This window comes from Salvelinus alpinus, chromosome 16 (assembly GCF_045679555.1).
Source record: "Salvelinus alpinus chromosome 16, SLU_Salpinus.1, whole genome shotgun sequence".
Taxonomy (NCBI): Eukaryota; Metazoa; Chordata; class Actinopteri; order Salmoniformes; family Salmonidae; genus Salvelinus; species Salvelinus alpinus.
This window is the reverse complement of record NC_092101.1, coordinates 23,977,372-23,987,580: the sequence shown is the minus strand read 5'-3', so window position 1 is coordinate 23,987,580 and position 10,209 is coordinate 23,977,372. Positions and strand designations below refer to the sequence as shown.

The 10,209-nt window shown below is 44.0% G+C and overlaps 1 long non-coding RNA gene across 1 annotated transcript; it reads right to left on the bottom strand.

Moving 5' to 3' along the window:
- Positions 1-267: 267 nt before the first annotated feature.
- On the bottom strand, positions 268-7,677 carry LOC139541778 (uncharacterized). Its single transcript, XR_011668407.1, has 4 exons — positions 7,530-7,677; positions 1,146-1,203; positions 977-1,039; positions 268-859 (listed from the first exon to the last, which is right to left on the bottom strand). It is a non-coding gene; the product is annotated as an uncharacterized lncRNA (long non-coding RNA).
- Between the last annotated feature and the right edge of the window lie 2,532 nt (positions 7,678-10,209).

Genomic DNA, 10,209 nt, shown 5'->3' with positions numbered 1-10,209 from the left:
AAAAAGAATGGAGGACCAAGGCCGAAACGCGTCGTTTTAAAAAATAACTTTGTTTCTATTGAACATGCCATACTAATAAAGGCATTTAAAATAATTATATGAAGAGTGCCTTGGTCCTCTTTTCTTTTTGATGACCAATTTACCCCTTTTACCAAAGAGCACCTTCTGTCTACCAAAATGTACTATTGTGTACCTTAGTAGCGCTTCCCTTCCTCCTCTTTCTACTAAATATTTACACGTTAAGTTTGCTGAAAATAAACGCAGTTGACAGTGAGAGGATGTTTATTTTTTTGCTGAGCTTATTTACAAAGAAATATATGGGGGATTGGAAATGATGCAGACAATTAGATTGTAGCTTCCATCAATGTATCTGCAATATTAAAATTGATCTACCCCCTAAAAACATTGCTAACTTTCAAATGTTGTAACAGGTCCATGTAGGAATAAACAACCCTTTACAAAATACCATAGAACAGTGTTCTACTAATATAACAATGTGCACTTTACATCTTTCATTGTCATTCCCAGCCGATACAGATACCGAGCCTATCAGTATTTTGTCTGGTGGTAATGGGGCTACCTTGGCAAACATGTCAGAGTGGTCATACCTTCCTGTGTGGTGTCCTGTATACAACAGGAGTTCCCTGATCCTGGTGCAGAATACACAGGGTTTCTCCTTCCCCATAATGACTGATACTATAACAAAAAGACAATACAAGTAAAAGTTGTGTCTAGTAAAATGTTGACGCTGAGTGCCAGGTCTCTCTCCATTCAGAGACATCAGTATCAAGCCCGTTTGTCAGTCTGGACTTCAGCACATCATCTTGCAAGTCACCATGTGCTGGCTCCATACATGTTTCTGTGAACAAATACACACATAGTTACTGTTCTATTGCCATTGGCAGTTAGCATAGGTAATATCTGACCACACAAACTTGTACTATGTTGAAGTTTCAACAGGTCAAATAAAACCTACCCAATTATGGTCTCCCCATCAAATGACTACGGCTGCCGTCTGGAAGAAGAATCTCCAGTCCATCTGTAGAAATAGGCAGGGTTGAGGCAGAGTTAATCAGTGACACATGGAATGAAAAGGGTTTTGCTATTACTTGTCATTTGTGCTGTACTGTATTATTAGTATCCACCTCAATGTGGATGTGTTTAGTGGATGTGTTGAGTGTCAGGTCTCTGCATCTCATGCATCTGTAAACACACAAACATAGTCACTTTTCTATTACCAATGGCTGTTAGGGATAGGTGATATTTAATACACAAACATAAACTCTGCAAAAAAAGAAACGTCCTCTCACTGTCAACTGCGTTTATTTTCAGCAAACTTAACATGTGTAAATATTTGTATGAACATAACAAGATTCAACAACTGACACATAAACTGAACAAGTTCCACAGACATGTGACTAACAGAAATTGAATAATGTGTCCCTGAACAAAAGGGGGGGTCAAAATCAAAAGTAACAGCCAGTATCTGGTGTGGCCACCAGCTGCATTAAGTACTGCACCAGATTTGCCAGTTCTTGCTGTGAGATGTTACCCCACTCTTCCACCAAGGCACCAGCAAGTTCCCGGACATTTCTGGGGGGGAATGGCCCTAGCCCTCACCCTCCGATCCAACAGGTCCCAGATGTGCTCAATGGGATTGAGATCCGGGCTCTTAGCTGGCCATGGCAGAACACTGACATTCCTGTCTTGCAGGAAGTCACGCACAGAACGAGCAGTATGGCTGGTGGCATTGTCATGCTGGAGGGTCATTGTAACGATTGTCGTCGGGAGAAGGAGAGGAGGACCAAGGTGCAGCGTGGTAAGTGTTCATTATTTTAATAAAACAACTGAACACTGAACAAAACGACAAACGAACAGTCCTGTAAGGTGACGGAAAACACTAAACAGAAAATAATCACCCACAACTCAAAGTGGGAAAACAGGCTACCTAAATATGGTTCTCAATCAGAGACAACGATAGACAGCTGCCTCTGATTGAGAACCACACACGGCCAAAAAAAGAAATAGACAACATAGACATACAAACATAGAATACCCACCCACATCACACCCTGACCAAACAAAAAATAGAAACATACAAAGCAATCTATGGTCAGGGTGTGACAGTACCCCCCCACCCAAAGGTGCGGACTCCGGCCGCAAAACCTGAACCTATAGGGAGAGGGTCTGGGTGGGCATTTCACCGTGGTGGCGGCTCTGGTGCGGGACGTAGACCCCACTCCACCTTAGTCCTGGTCCACTTATGTGGCACCTCTGGAGTGGCGACCCTCGCCGCCGACCCCGGACTGGGAACCCTTACAGCGGGCCCCGAATAGGAGGGAGGCTCCGGGAGCGCCGGACAGGCGGGAGGCTCCGGGAGCGCCGGACAGGCGGGAGGCTCCGGGAGCGCCGGACAGGCGGGAGGCTCCGGCAACGCCGGACAGGCGGGAGGCTCCGGCAACGCCGGACAGGCGGGAGGCTCCGGCATCGCCGGACAGGCGGGAGGCTCTTGCAGCGCCGGACAGGCGGGAGACTCCGGCAGCGCCGGACTGGAGAGAACCTGGAGGGAGGAGACGGAGAGACAGCCTGGTGCGTGGGGCTGCTACAGGACCCACCAGGCTGGGGAGACCTACATGAGGCCTGGTGCGTGGAGGAGGCACCGGATGGACCGGGCTGTGGGGGAGCACTGGAGATCTGGTGCATACCACTCGCACCTCTCCCTTAATCTCAATGCCCACATTCGTCCGGCACGGGCGGAGCGCAGGCATAGGGCACACTGCACCCTCCCAGCGCCCCAGAGACACAGTACGCAGAGCCGGCGCAGGATCCCCTTGGCCAAAACGGCGTACCGGAGACCAAACACGCTGAGCTGGCACAATACACCCTGGCTGGATGCCCACTCTCGCATGGCACTTGCGGGGGGCTGGCCTATAGCGCTCTGGGCTATGAGCGCGTACTGGCGACACCGTGCGCTTCACCGCATAACACGGTGCCTGACCAGTAACGCGCTGCTTTCGATAAGCACGGGGAGTTGGCTCAGGTCTATCGCCTGACTCCACCAATCACCCTGTGTGCCCCCCCCACATTTTTGGGGGGCTGCCTCTCGTGCCTGTTGCGCTGCCTTACCTCATATCGCCACCGCTCAGCTTTAGCTGCCTCCAGTTCTTCTTTGGGGCGGCGATATTCCCCAGCCTGTGCCCAGGGTCCCTTGCCGTCCAATATCTCCTCCCATGTCCATTTCTCCAGATATCGCTGCCTCTCTATACCACGCTGCTTGGTCCTTTCTTGGTGGGTGATTCTGTAACGATTTTCTTCTTCATCGGATGAGGAGTATGAAGGATCGGACCAAAATGCAGCGTAGTAAGTGTTCATTATTTTAATAAAACAACTGAACACTGAACAGAACAACAAAAACGACAAACGAACAGTCCTGTAAGGTGACGAAAAACACTAAACAGAAAATAATCACCCACAACTCAAAGTGGGAAAACAGGCTACCTAAATATGGTTCTCAATCAGAGACAACGATAGACAGCTGCCTCTGATTGAGAACCACACACGGCCAAACAAAGAAATAGACAACATAGACATACAAACATAGAATGCCCACCCACATCACACCCTGACCAAACAAAAAATAGAAACATACAAAGCAATCTATGGTCAGGGCGTGAGAGTCATGTCAGGATGAGCCTGCAGGAAGGGTACCACATGAGGGAGGAGGATGTCTTCCCTGTAACACACAGCGTTGAGATTGCCTGCAATGACAACAAGCTCAGTCTGATGATGCTATAACACACCGCCCCAGACCATGACGGACCCTTCATCTCCAAATCGATCCTGCTTCAGAGTACAGGCCTCGGTGTAACGCTCATTCCTTCGATGATTAACACAAATCCGAGCATCACCCCTGGTGAGACAAAACCGCAACTCGTCAGTGAAGAGCACTTTTTGCCAGTCCTGTCTGGACCAGCGACGGTGGGTTTGTGCCCATAGGCGACGTTGTTGCCGGTGATGTCTGGTGAGGGCCTGCCTTACAACAGGCCTACAAGCCCTCAGTCCAGCCTCTCTCAGCCTATTGAGGACAGTCTGAGCACTGATGGAGGGATTGTGCGTTCCTGGTGTAACTCGGGTAGTTGTTGTTGCCATCCTGTACCTGTCCAGCAGGTGTGATGTTTGGATGTACCGATCCTGTGCAGGTGTTGTTACACGTGGTCTGCCACTGCGAGGACGATCCGCTGTCCGTCCTGTCTCCCTGTAGCGCTGTCTTAGGCGTTTCACAGTACGGACATGGCAATTTATTGCCCTGGCCACATCTGCAGTACTCATGCCTCCTTGAAGTATGCCTAAGGCACGTTCACGCAGATGAGCAGGGACCCTGGGCATCTTTCTTTTTGTGTTTTTCAGAGTCAGTAGAAAGGCCTCTTTCGTGTCCTAAGTTTTCATAACTGTGACCTTAATTGCCTACCGTCTGTAAGCTGTTAGTGTCTTAACGACCAATTCCACAGGTGCATGTTCATTAATTGTTCATGGTTCATTGAACAAGCACTGAAAACATTGTTTAAACACTTTACAATGAAGATTTGTGAAGTTATTTGGATTTTTGCGAATGATCTTTGAAAGACAGGGTCCTGAAAAAGGGCCGTTTCTTTTTTTGCTGAGTTTATATACTATGGGTATGAGAATTTATTGTAGGGGGGGGGGGGGGTCTGCGCTACAGACGGCTATATTGGTCTGCTAATACAGAACTAGTAAAGGCCCAGTAAAGGCACTACTTGCATTAAAATATATATATATTCCAGATTCTTCAGGGGGTGCTTCATCACCCACACTTCCAGCGGCTATGTCTACTTTGCTGGGGAATTAGCCTACTATTTTATCAAGCCAGGTATTTTTTCATACAACTTTTCACATTTCACAACCTGCCGTTGTTGCTGAAGCCATCTGTGTCATCAGGACAGTAACTCTGGTCACTATCAAAGCTCATCAATAAACTAAGGACCCTGGGACTAAACACCTCCGTCTGCAACTGGATCCTGGACTTCCTGACGGGCCGCCCCCAGGTGGTAAGGGTAGGTAACATCACATCCGCCACGCTGATCCTCAACACAGGGGCCCCTCAGGGGTGCGTGCTCAGTCCCCTCCTATACTCCCTGTTCACTCATGACTGCACGGCCAGGCACGACTCCAACACCATCATTACATTTGCAGAAGACACAACAGTGTTAGGCCTGATCACTGACAACGTCGAGACAGCCTATAGGGAGAAGGTCAGAGACCTGGCCGTGTGGTGGCAGGACAACAACCTCTTCCTCAACGTGATCAAGACAAAGGAGATGATTGTGGACTACAGGAAAAAGAGGACCGAGCACGCCCCCATTCTTATCGACGGGGCTGCAGTGGAGCAGGTTGAGAGCTTCAAGTCCCTTGATGTCCACATCACCAACAAACTAACATGGTCCAAGCACACCAAGACAGTCGTGAAGAGGGCACGACAAAACCTATTCCCTCTCAGGAGACTGAAAAGATTTGCCATTGGTCCTCAATGGCAAATTGTTGGTTAGGGGCTCGTAAGTAAGCATTTCACTGTAAGGTCTACCGGTGCCCCCGCACATTGACTCTATATCGGTACCCCCTGTATATAGTCTCGCTGTTGTTATTTCACTGCTGCTCTTTAATTACTTGTTACTTGTATCTCTTATTCTTATCTGTATTTTTTGAAACTACATTGTTGCTGAAATAAATCATTCTCTCTTCTATTATTCTGACCTGTTGTATTCGGCGCATGTGACAAATAAAAATTGATTTGTTTTGATATCAGCAACCTGGTCTCAGAGAATTTCATATTCTTCTGTACGTTAATCTGAGACATGTTATTTAGTATGATATGTTACATTTAGCATGGTTACATAAGACAGATGGTTACTTAGCGCAAAAACGAAAGGAGGGTTGTTGGTCGGAGTGAATGGGTAGGCGTATAACATGAATGTCTAGCAATACAAAGGTTGTGAGTTTGAATCTCATCACAGACAATTTTAGCTTATTAACTACTTTTCAACTACTTACTACTTTTTAAGCTACTTTATAACTACTTAGCATGTTAGCTAACCCTTCCCCTAACCCTAACCCTTTCAGCTAACCCTTCACCTAACCCTAACCCTAACCTTAACCCTTTAACCTAACTCCTAAACTTAACCCTAAACCCAGCTAACAATAGCGAGCTAGCTAACTTTAGCCACCTAGCTAGAATTCATAACATTTCATACGTAACACAAATTCATAACATATCATACAAATTGTAATTCGTAACATATCATATGAATTGTAATTCATAACATATCATACGAAATGAGTCATGGACATCAAAGTTATACATTCCAAACATATCATACTAAATGGAGTGTCTCAGATTTATGTACAAAATAATATGAAATGCTCTGAGACCAGGTTGCTTTCAGAGGAAGTGTCACAAGAGGACTTGTGTCGCATGACACACTTTTATTCTGAGATCTTTCCTGACAAGCTGTGAAAATAGTAAGTGAACAGTGATTTGAAATTATTTTTGGAGGTCGCTAAACCATTGCAATCACATTGCAGGACATGGTATGATGCCCACTTTTGCTCCTTCTGGTAGGTCCCGGTATCCATTCATAACCAGGGGATCAGTCTTGCACCCAACTGTGCACTTTGTCTAACAGAAAAACAGTGTCAACGATTGTCATCATCCCTCAATTATAAACATAGCTCAAGAAATAACGTAATCTCGTTTGGAAGCTAATTCTATGCTTTACAGATGTAGACTGACTGGCTGGATTCAGGCCGGTGACGCCGTTACACAATGAAACCAACCGTGACATGTTTTGCTATAGCCCTGGGTTGGTTTGAGTTTGTTGCTGCTAGTTAGTACACTGTTGTAGTCAGACATATGTTAGCTAGTACCACCATAGCTGCATTCAATATTTATTTGTGCCCTAGACATGGGTTGCACCTCGGAGGCTAATGTGAATGCTTTGTCTAAAATACACTAACTTAGAGTGGCATGGAAATATGCTGACATTGCTAAAGTAGGCAAATAATTAGTAGGAAACAACTTTGCCATATTATGATGTCGTCAAATTTACTTTAGAGAATGGAAATGTTGCCATTGCTGTTAGCAAAGTTTGTCAAAAATAACTAGCAATGCTAATGTCAGCTATAGCTAAAATACAGTGGTCCCCTCAATCTTAATTAGCTAGCTAAAGTTATACTGCATCTAAAGTCAATCCACATCATGACAAAAGGTTTTCCTACTAATTATTTGCCTTGTTTTGAAATGTTGTGTTTCCTAGCCAAATCCAAGTTGCATTGAGGTAGGCTAACGTTAGCCAGCTAGATAGGTAGCTAGCTAGGTAGTTAGGCAGCTATCTAGCTAGTTGGTAGCTAGCTAGCTAACGTCAGCTCTGCTAGAGATGATAGTGATAATGATTATCAAAATATACATAACCAGATACATTACCAGCAGTCTTTGGTCTAGCTACTATTATACTCACCACCACTGGGGACCAAGGAACTCCAACTAGGGCTGTTATGGTGACCGTATTACCGCCACACCAGCGGTCACGAGTCATGACTACAGTCAAATTCCACATGACCTTTTAGTCACGGTAATTAGGCTTCTCCAAGCTCTGATGCTGCTGATGGTCATTAATAACCTACCAAACTGGCTAACTGCCTGGTACTCTACACTCTATTGTCCCTCTGACATCAATGCAAATGTATTTGAAAATCTCATCAAACACTTCGAGAGCCCATGAGCTCATGTTGGGCAACATTTCTATAGGCTATGCAATTGCGTGAGAAAACAGATTGATGGCCTCTATTAAAAAGAGAAGGATTCTATCAGCTTTCTATAGGCTAGGCCTACTATATTTATTTCTCAACTTTCCAATTATTTAGCACATTGCTTGTCTTTACAACATGAGTATAGCCTACCTGCCTGCCATGAAAATGAACCACGTGAAAAGCGCCCTCCATTCGCTATTTAATTGTATCGATTAAATGTATTCTTTGACACTGCCCGTTTCGAAAAAAGGTGTATGATAATGGTCTATTCTAAATCAAAACACATTTCACACATATATTATTTAGTATATGTAAAGACAAGATTAAATTGAGAATAGTGTGATGGGTGACAATATTAGCCTTTCACTTGTGAATTATATATTATCACTTGTGAATGATCCCCAGTTTAAGGCAAATAGCGCATAATTATTTTGCGACTTTTCCAAATAATTTCCAAATCAAATTCGCACACCTCATGTAGCCTATATGTTTTGATGAGGTTTGTTTCACAACTAAAGTGGCCAAATAACTTCTTAAAATTAAGCACATTAATCCGCTTTACAGCGGGTGTAGAGCGTTGCTGGCTCTACAGTTGTGAGTTTCAAGATTGGGGAAAATCGTTTTCACCATAAAAATGCACCTTTATAATAAAAGCATTACATGCATAATCAGATTTGTGGTCACTGAGTATGGTGTTTTCCTGCTAATGGAACATTTGTGGTTATAGCCTACTGCTGTGTGCGGATTGCTGCGCTTATAATGTGAAGAAATAGCCTAATAGTTTATCAACATTTTAAGCTAAATGTTTTCATCTGTTGCATCAGGCTCATTGCTTAAAATAGTTTTTTTGATGCTAGTGGTTGTATTCATTTGGAATCTATCGCATCCCACAACTGTCCCAGACTATGTTTGGAATATTTATTTCTCGCACAGAATAGAATAGGTCAATTTTTGTACTATAGGCGATAGTAGATTGACATAGTCTAGTGATTTTGCTGTTCGGTAGGGCTATTCATCTTGTTGGCTGACGAAAAGTACATTTGGACAGTTCTTCCAATATCTTGAATATGCGCCTCAGAATTGGATAAGGACACATGCAGTTGTGTCCCCGATGTGTCTGTCTTCACTTGTAGCCTGTGAAAAAGACCTGATCATGTGACCAAGAGAGACTGATGAAGTGTGTACAGCCTGCGCAAAACATAGCTCATGCCTTTCATGCAACTTTTTTCAAATGTGTCTTCCAAATGGACAAAGACCCCAAGCATACTTCCAAAGTTGTGGCAAAATGGCTTAAGGACAACAAAGTCAAGGTATTGGAGTGGCCATTACAAAGCCCTGACCTCAATCCTATAGCAAATTTGTGGGCAGAACTGAAAAAGCGTGTGAGAGCAAGGAGGCCTACAAACCTGACTCAGTTACACCAGCTCTGTCAGGAGGAATGGGCCAAAATTCACCCAACTTATTGTGGGAAGCTTGTGGAAGGCTACCCGAAACGTTTGACTCAAGTTAAACATTTAAAGGCAATGCTACCAAATACTAATTGAGTGTATGTAAACTTCTGACCCACTGGGAATGTGATGAAAGAAATAAAAGCTGAAATAAATCATTCTCTCTTCTAGTATTCTGATATTTCACATTCTTAAAATAAAGTGGTGATCCTAACTGACCTAAGACAGGGAATTGTTACTAGGATTAAATGTCAGGAATTATGAAAAACTGAGTTTAAATGTATTTGTCTAAGGTGTATGTAAACTTCTGAGTTCAACTGTATATACAGAGAAAAGAGTCAGCCCTAGAATTGAACCCTGTGGCACCCCCCATAGAGACTGCCAGAGGCCCGGACAACAGGCCCTCTGATTTGACACACTGAACTCTATTAACAGGACAGAGAAACCAGATGGAGAAATTGACAAAACTCGTAAATGATGGTTCTGAAATATCCCAAAAATGGTTTCTCACAAGTGTAGCAGGTTATGAAATATGCAAACAATGTTTCCACTCTGAGAATGAGAACGGTAAATGACTGTAATGAATATATACATTAACATAAGTTAATGTAACCAAATGACGGGGATTAACTGTACATTTACTACAGGTGACAAATGTAATGGGAAATTGATCAAAATAAACAATCAAAGGGCAAACAATTAACACAGTGAAACAATGAATGCACAAGAATTGGCGAGAGACAGCTCAGGCATTCTGGAGAGAGACACTTCAATATCTTCGCCACACACCCCTCCCCTTCTTCTTGTCTCAACATATTTAATTATACACAAGACACATTATCTAATTTTAGATGCTTTTCACTGACAGCTGCAACTCAATAATCAGCTAGTCCTCTTGCCATGCATGCTGCCCAACTTGCGGGCTTTCCAAATAGGCCTA